This window comes from Triticum urartu, chromosome 7 (genome assembly GCF_003073215.2).
Source record: "Triticum urartu cultivar G1812 chromosome 7, Tu2.1, whole genome shotgun sequence".
NCBI classification, from domain to species: Eukaryota; Viridiplantae; Streptophyta; class Magnoliopsida; order Poales; family Poaceae; genus Triticum; species Triticum urartu.
In genome coordinates this window covers 164340254-164349032 of record NC_053028.1, presented here as the reverse complement: position 1 = coordinate 164349032, position 8779 = coordinate 164340254, and positions in this window count along the sequence as shown.

Here is an 8779-nt window from a genome sequence, read left to right as displayed (position 1 = left end):
GAGATCAAGGTGTCGCGCCGGTGATGATGGTGATCATGACAGTACTTCGGAGATGGAGATCACAAGTACAAGATGATGATGGCCATATCATATCACTTATATTGATTGCATGTGATGTTTATCTTTTATGCATCTTATCTTGCTTTGATTGACAGTAGCATTATAAGATGATCTCTCACTAAATTTCAAGATAAAAGTGTTCTCCTTGAGTATGCACAGTTGCCAAAGTTCGTCGTTCCCAGACACCACGTGATGATCGGGTGTGATAAACTCTACGTCCATCTACAACGGGTGCAAGCCAGTTTTGCACACGTAGAATACTCAGGTTAAACTTGATGAGCCTAGCATATGCAGATATGGCCTCAGAACACTTAGGCCGAAAGGTCAAGCGTGAATCATATAGTAGATATGATCAACATATTGATGTTCACCATTGAAAGCTACTCCATTTCACGTGATGATCGGTTATGGTTTAGTTGATTTGGATCACGTGATTACTTAGAAGATTAGAGGGATGTCTTTCTAAGTGGGAGTTCTTAAGTAATATGATTAATTGAACTTAAATTTATCATGAACTTAGTACCTGATAGTATCTTGCTTGTCTATGTTTCATTGTAGATAGATGGCCCGTGTTGTTGTTCCGTTGAATTTTAATGCGTTCCTTGAGAAAGCAAAGTTGAAAGATGATGGTAGCAATTACATGGATTGGGTCTGTAACTTGAGGATTATCCTCATTGCTGCACAGAAGAATTACGTCCTGGAAGCACCGCTGGGTGCCAGGCCTGCTGCTGGAGCAACACCAGATGTTATGAACGTCTGGCAGAGCAAAGCTGATGACTACTCGATAGTTCAGTATGCCATGCTTTACGGCTTAGAATCGGGACTTCAACGACGTTTTGAATGTCATGGAGCATATGAGATGTTCCAGGAGTTGAAGTTAATATTTCAAGCAAATGCCCGGATTGAGAGATATGAAGTCTCCAATAAGTTCTATAGCTGCAAGATGGAGGAGAATAGTTCTCTCAGTGAACATATACTCAAAATGTCTGGGTATCATAATCACTTGACTCAACTGGGAGTTAATCTTCCTGTTGATAGTGTCATTGACAGAGTTCTTCAATCACTGCCACCAAGCTACAAGAGCTTCGTGATGAACTATAACATGCAAGGGATGGATAAGACGATTCCCAAGCTTTTCGCAATGTTAAAGGCTGCGGAGGTAGAAATCAAGAAGGAGCATCAAGTGTTGATGGTCAACAAGACCGCCAGTTTCAAGAAAAAGGGCAAAGGGAAGAAGAAGGGGATCTTCAAGAAGAACAGCAAGCAAGTTGCTGCTCAGGAGAAGAAACCCAAATCTGGACCTAAGCCTGAAACTAAGTGCTTCTACTGCAAGCAGACTGGACACTGGAAGCGGAACTGCCCCAAGTATTTGGCAGATAAGAAGGATGGCAAGGTGAACAAAGGTATATGTGATATACATGTTATTGATGTGTACCTTACTAGAGCTCGCAGTAGCACCTGGGTATTTGATACTGGTTCTGTTGCTAATATTTGCAACTCGAAACAGGGACTATGGATTAAGCGAACACTGGCGAAGGATGAGGTGATGATGCGCGTGGGAAATGGTTCCAAAGTCGATGTGATCGCAGTCGGCACACTACCTCTACATCTACCTTCGGGATTAGTATTAGACCTAAATAATTGTTATTTGGTGCCAGCGTTGAGCATGAACATTATATCTGGATCTTGTTTGATGTGAGACGGTTATTCATTTAAATCAGAGAATAATGGTTGATATATTTATATGAGTAATATCTTTTATGGTCATGCACCCTTGAAGAGTGGTCTATTTTTGATGAATCTCGATAGTAGTGATACACATATTAATTATGTTGAAGCCAAAAGATGCAGAGTTGATAATGATAGTGCAACTTATTTGTGGCACTGCCGTTTAGGTCATATCGGTGTAAAGCGCATGAAGAAACTCCACACTGATGGACTTTTGGAATCACTTGTTACTCGCGAACCGTGCCTCATGGGCAAGATGACTAAAACGCCGTTCTCCGATACTATGGAGAGAGCAACAGATTTGTTGGAGATCATACATACAGATGTATGTGGTCCGATGAATGTTGAGGCTCATGGCGGATATCATTATTTTCTCACCTTCACAGATGATTTAAGCAGATATGGGTATATCTACTTAATGAAACATAAGTCTGAAACATTTGAAAAGTTCAAAGAATTTCAGAGTGAAGTTGAAAATCATCGTAACAAGAAAATAAAGTTTCTACGATCTGATCGTGGAGGAGAATATTTGAGTTACGAGTTTGGCCTACATTTGAAACAATGTGGAATAGTTTCGCAAGTCACGCCACCCGGAACACCATAGCGTAATGGTGTGTCCGAACATCGTAATCGTACTTTATTAGATATGGTGTGATCTATGATGTCTCTTACTGATTTACCGCTATCGTTTTGGGGTTATGCTTTAGATACGGCTGCATTCACGTTAAATAGGGCACCATCGAAATCCGTTGAGACGACGCCTTATGAACTGTGGTTTGGTAAGAAACCAAAGTTGTCGTTTCTGAAAGTTTGGGGCTGCGATGCTTATGTGAAAAAGCTTCAACCTGATAAGCTCAAACCCAAATCGGAGAAATGTGTCTTCATAGGATACCCAAAGGAGACTGTTGGGTACACCTTCTATCAGAGATCCGAAGGCAAGACATTCGTTGCTAAGAATGGATCCTTTCTAGAGAAGGAGTTTCTCTCGAAAGAAGTGAGTGGGAGGAAAGTAGAACTTGATGAGGTAATTGTACCTGCTCCCTTATTGGAAAGTAGTACACCACAGAAACCGGTTTCTGTGACACCTATACCAATTAGTGAGGAAGCTAATGATAATGATCATGAAACTTCAGATCAAGTTACTACCGAACCTCGTAGATCAACCAGAGTGGTACGGTAATCCTATTCTGGAAGTCATGCTACTAGATCATGATGAACCTACGAACTATGAAGAAGCGATGGTGAGCCCAGATTCCGCAAAATGGCTAGAAGCCATGAAATCTGAGATGGGATCCATGTATGAGAACAAAGTATGGACTTTGGTTGACTTGCCCGTTGATTGGCAAGCAATTGAGAATAAATGGATCTTCAAGAAGAAGACTGACGCTGATGGTAATGTTACTGTCTAGAAAGCTCGACTTGTTGCGAAAGGTTTTCGACAAGTTCAAGGGGTTGACTACGATGAGACCTTCTCACCCGTAGCGATGCTTAAGTCTGTCCGAATCATGTTAGCGATTGCCGCATTGTATGATTATGAAATTTCGTAGATGGATGTCAAAACTGCATTCCTGAATGGATTTCTAGAAGAAGAGTTGTATATGATGCATCCAGAAGGTTTTGTCGATCCAAAGGGAGCTAACAAAGTGTGCAAGCTCTAGCGATCCATTTATGGACTGGTGCAAGCCTCTCGTTGTTGTAATAAACGCTTTGATAGTGTGATCAAAGCATTTGGTTTTGTAGAGACTTTTGGAGAAGCCTGTGTTTACAAGAAAGTGAGTGGGAGCTCTGTAGCATTTCTGATATTATATGTTGATGACATATTACTGATTGGAAATGATATAGAATTTCTGGATAGCATAAAGGGATACTTGAATAAGAGTTTTTCAATGAAAGACCTCGATGAAGCTTCTTACATATTGGGCATTAAGATCTATAGAGATAGATCAAGACGCTTAATTGGACTTCCACAAAGCACAAACCTTGACAAAGTTTTGAAGAAGTTCAAAATGGATCAAGCAAAGAAAGGGTTCTTGCCTGTGTTACAAGGTGTGAAGTTGAGTAAGACTCAATGTCCAACCACCGTAGAAGATAGAGAGAAAATGAAAGATGTTCCCTATGCTTCAGCCATAGGCTCTATCATGTATGCAATGCTGTGTACCAGACCTGATGTGTGCCTTGCTATAAGTCTAGCAGGGAGGTACCAAAGTAATCCAGGAGTGGATCACTGGATAGCGGTCAAGAACATCTTGAAGTACCTGAAAAGGACTAAGGATATGTTTCTCGTATATGGAGGTGACAAAGAGCTCATCGTAAATGGTTACGTAGATGCAAGATTTGACACTGATCCGGACGATTCTAAATCGCAAACCGGATGCGTGTTTATATTGAACGGTGGAGCTGTCAGTTGGTGCAGTTCTAAACATAGCGTCATGGCGGGATCTACATGTGAAGCGGAGTACATAGCTGCTTCCGAAGCAGCAAATGAAGGAGTCTGGATGAAGGAGTTCATATCCGATCTAGGTGTCATACCTAGTGCATCGGGTCCAATGAAAATCTTTTGTGACAATACTGGTGCAATTGCCTTGGCGAAGGAATCCAGATTTCACAAGAGAACCAAGCACATCAAGAGACGCTTCAATTCCATTCAGGATTTAGTCCAAGTGGGAGACATAGAAATTTGCAAGATACATATGGATATGAATGTTGCACACCCGCTGACTAAGCCTCTTCCACGAGCAAAACATGATCAGCACCAAGGCTCCATGGGTGTTAGAATCATTACTGTGTAATCTAGATTATTGACTCTAGTGCAAGTGGGAGACTGAAGTAAATATGCCCTAGAGGCAATAATAAAGTTATTATTTATTTCCTTATATCATGATAAATTTTTATTATTCATGCTAGAATTGTATTAACCGGAAACATAATACATGTGTGAATACATAGACAAACAGAGTGTCACTAGTGTGCCTCTACTTGACTAGCTCGTTGATCGAAGATGGTTATGTTTCCTAACCATAGACATGAGTTTTCATTTGATTAACGGGATCACATCATTAGGAGAATGATGTGATTGACTTGACCCATTCTGTTAGCTTAGCACTTGATCGTTTAGTTTGTTGCTATTGCTTTCTTCATAACTTATACATGTTCCTATGACTATGAGATTATGCAACTCCCGTTTACCAGAGGAACACTTTCTGTGCTACCAAACATCACAACATAACTGGGTGATTATAAAGGTGCTCTACAGGTGTCTCCGAAGGTACTTGTTGGGTTGGCATATTTCGAGATTAGGATTTGTCACTCCGATTGTCGGAGAGGTATCTCTGGGCCCTCTCGGTAATGCACATCACTTAAGCCTTGCAAGCATTGCAACTAATGAGTTAGTTGCGGAATGATGTATTACGGAACGAGTAAAGAGACTTGCCGGTAACGAGATTGAACTAGGTATTGGAGTACCGACGATCGAATCTCGGGAAGGTAACATACTGATGACAAAGGGAACAACGTATGTTGTTATGCGGTTTGACCGATAAAGATCTTCGTAGAATATGTAGGAACCAATATGAGCATCCAGGTTCCGCTATTGGTTATTGACCGGAGACGTGTCTCGGTCATGTCTACATAGTTCTCGAACCCGTAGGGTCCGCACGCTTAAAGTTCGGTGACGATCGTAATTAGGGTTTTTGTGTTTTGATGTACCGGAGTCCCGGATGTGATCACGGACATGATGAGGAGTCTCGTAATGGCCGAGACATAAAGATTGATATATTGGAAGCCTATATTTGGATATCGGAATCGTTCCGGGTGAAATCGGGATTTTACCGGAGTATCGGGGGGTTACCGGAACCCCCCGGGGGGTTAATGGGCCTACATGGGCCCTAAGGGAGAAGAGGAGGGCCGGCCAGGGCAGGCCGCGCGCCCCCTCCCCCCTAGACCGAATAGGACAAGGAAGGGGGGGCGGCGCCCCCCTTTCCTCTTTCCACCTTCCCCTTTCCTTCTCCAACAAGGCAAGAGGGGGGAGTCCTACTCCCGGTGGGAGTAGGACTCCTCCAGGCGCACCCCTAGGGGCCGGCCGCACCTCCCCCCTCCCTCCTTTATATACGGGGGCAGGGGGCACCACATGACACGCAAGTTGATCTTTGTGATCGTTCCTTAGCCGTGTGCGGTGCCCACTTCCACCATATTCCACCTCGGTCATATCGTAGCGGTGCTTAGGCAAAGCCCTGCATTGGTAGAACATCATCACCGTCATCACGCCGTCGTGCTGACGAAACTCTCCCTCAACACTCAGCTGGATCGGAGCTCGAGGGACGTCACTGAGTTGAACGTGTGCAGAACTCGGAGGTGCCGTACGTTCGGTACTTGGATCGGTCGGATCGGGAAGACGTACAACTACTTCCTCTACATTGTGTCAACGCTTCTGTTGCCGGTCTACGAGGGTACATAGACAACACTCTCCCCTCTTGTTGCTATGCATCACCATGATCTTGCGTGTGCGTAGGAATTTTTTTGAAATTACTATGTTCCCCAACAGGGAGGTCTTGCTGGACTTGTTTTACCATTGTCAAAATGTCTTGTGCACTGAGATTCCGAGTCTGATCGAAGGGTCCCGCGATGGAGGATTGTCTTCGCGGATCGTGAGCTTGTCATGGGCTAAGTTGGGACACCCCTGCAGGGTTTGAATTTTCAAGAGCCGTGCCCACGGTTATGTGGCAGATGGGAATTTGTTAATACCCGGCTATGGAGGACCTGAAGTAAACTCGATTAAAATACACCAACCGCGTGGGTAATTGTGATTGTCTCTTTTCAGGGAAGTTCGAGAGGAGAACACGGTTGGGTTATGTTTCAACGTAAGTTGTTCAGGATCACTTAGTGATCGTTACTAGTTTGCGACTGTTTGAGTAGTTACTCGTCTTACTCTTGTATTCTTAAGTTAGCCACCATAAAATCCTTAATCGCGTGCTTTAACCTCACCACTTTACCCCTTCCTTACCCATTAAGCTTTGCTAGTCTTGATACCCATGGTAATGGGATTGCTGAGTTCTCGTGGCTCACAGATTACTACAACAACAGTTGCAGGTACATGTAATGTGGTGATCATGATGTGAGAGTGTTGTTTACTTGTTTTGGAGTTCTTCTCCTGCTTCTCCTTCATTCAGGGGATAGGTTCCTGGTTAGCAGCCTGGGCTAGCAGGGTGGATGTTGTTTGAGTTTCTGTTTGTGCTTCATCCACAGACGGATGTTGTTCTCATGTATGATTTTTGATGAATTTGTAAGTGCATCTAGTGCCCCTTAGTGATTTTGGTGTATTGAAGACTTATAGGTCAAGGGACTAATGCGTTTGTGAGTGTACACAGGTCTATAAGTCTATGAGGAGTTTGATATTTACAGAGAAAGTCGACCCCTAAAAATGAGGTTCTTCGACTGAAGACTTTGGATTTCTGAAGACTTTGAAAGTGAAGAAATTGGTGTGACCTTGAAGACTTGGTATTCATTCGAGGAACATGAAGTGTGAAGAGTTTTGTTTTCATAGATTCATTTTCTCTTTCTTGAGTCATAGGAAACACCGTACTGTTAAAGGGGGTCGAGGAAATAGTAAGGAAAAATTTCCATGTGATGCTCAACTCAAAATCCTACACCTACTAATCCCTTCGAGTGAAGCCATTGGAAATCTCATACAGTTCAGTCAATTTCTTCAGTGACAGAGACGAAGTTCTTCTGGTCTCTGAGGAATTTGTTCTGACTGAGGAGTTAGGAATTCGCCAGTGCGGATTGCCTACACAGTGAGGAACATGATAGCCCTGATGAATTTGATACTCAAATTTCCAACCATTGATGTGCTATGCGCCAGTTGTCCCAAAATATCTACCCACCTAATGGTCATATCATTGAAGGGAATTTATGTCTTATCATGTCAGGCTGCTCCCTAGGCTATAAATAGCCGCCCACTACAACCACTAGCTGGTTGGCTGCTCCGAGAGAAACTGACACTTGTCATTTGAGAGCAACCCATCCTCCGAGGACTTTGAGCGAAAATCATCAGGTGAGGAAAAACCCAAACACAAACACCTACAAACCCCAAGTGATTGAGCATCACTGAAGAGATTGATCCTGCGTGGATCCGACGCTTGTTACCTTTGAAGACTGTGCTTCTTCCAGACGGTTAGGCGTCATGGTCTAGAGCATCCAAGAGGAATTGTGGATCACCGAGTGACCAAGTTTGTGAAGGTTCGGAAGTCACCTAAAGACTTACCACGAGTGATTGGACAAGGTCTGTGTGACTTTAGTTCAAGGAGAATACGGTGAGGACTTGGTGTCCTGAGCTGCGTGTTCAGGACTGGGTGTCTGGGACTGTGTGTCCTCGAGTTTAAATACTCAGCCGCTCCAACCAGACGTACAACTGAGACAACACTTGGAACTGGTCTACCAAATCATTGTCTTCACCAAGCTTACTTGTTCTATTTCCTCAACTCTTTCATTTCCTCATAACTGTGTTGTGTGTTTGTTCATATCTGTGCTTGAAGACTTTGACTCAAGACTTTCTCAATTTCCTCAGTTCAATTTCTTCAGTCTGTTTGTCTTCATTCTATGTTATCATGTGCTTACGCTTCCTGTACTCTGTGCTTGTCTTCATTTCATCATGATGACTATGCTTGTGTTCTGTTATGTTTACTTTTGAGTACTTATTCCGCTGCTAGTAGTTCTTCGCTAAGGAATTTCCTCACCGGCAAATGCCTCAGTGAAGAATTTCATAAAAATCACCTATTCACCCCCTCTAGTCGATATAACGCACTTTCAGTATTCTATGGCATTTGTTTGCCATTTGTATGTATTCCCCAACTATTATGTAATTGTATGATGTAATGATATCCACCTTGCAAAAGCGTCTCCAATATGCGTTTCTATCCTTGGTTGGACCTTCGAGTTCCTTTAGGATAGAGTCGCATATTGGGCGTGACAAGTTGGTATCAGAGCCTCGACCGAC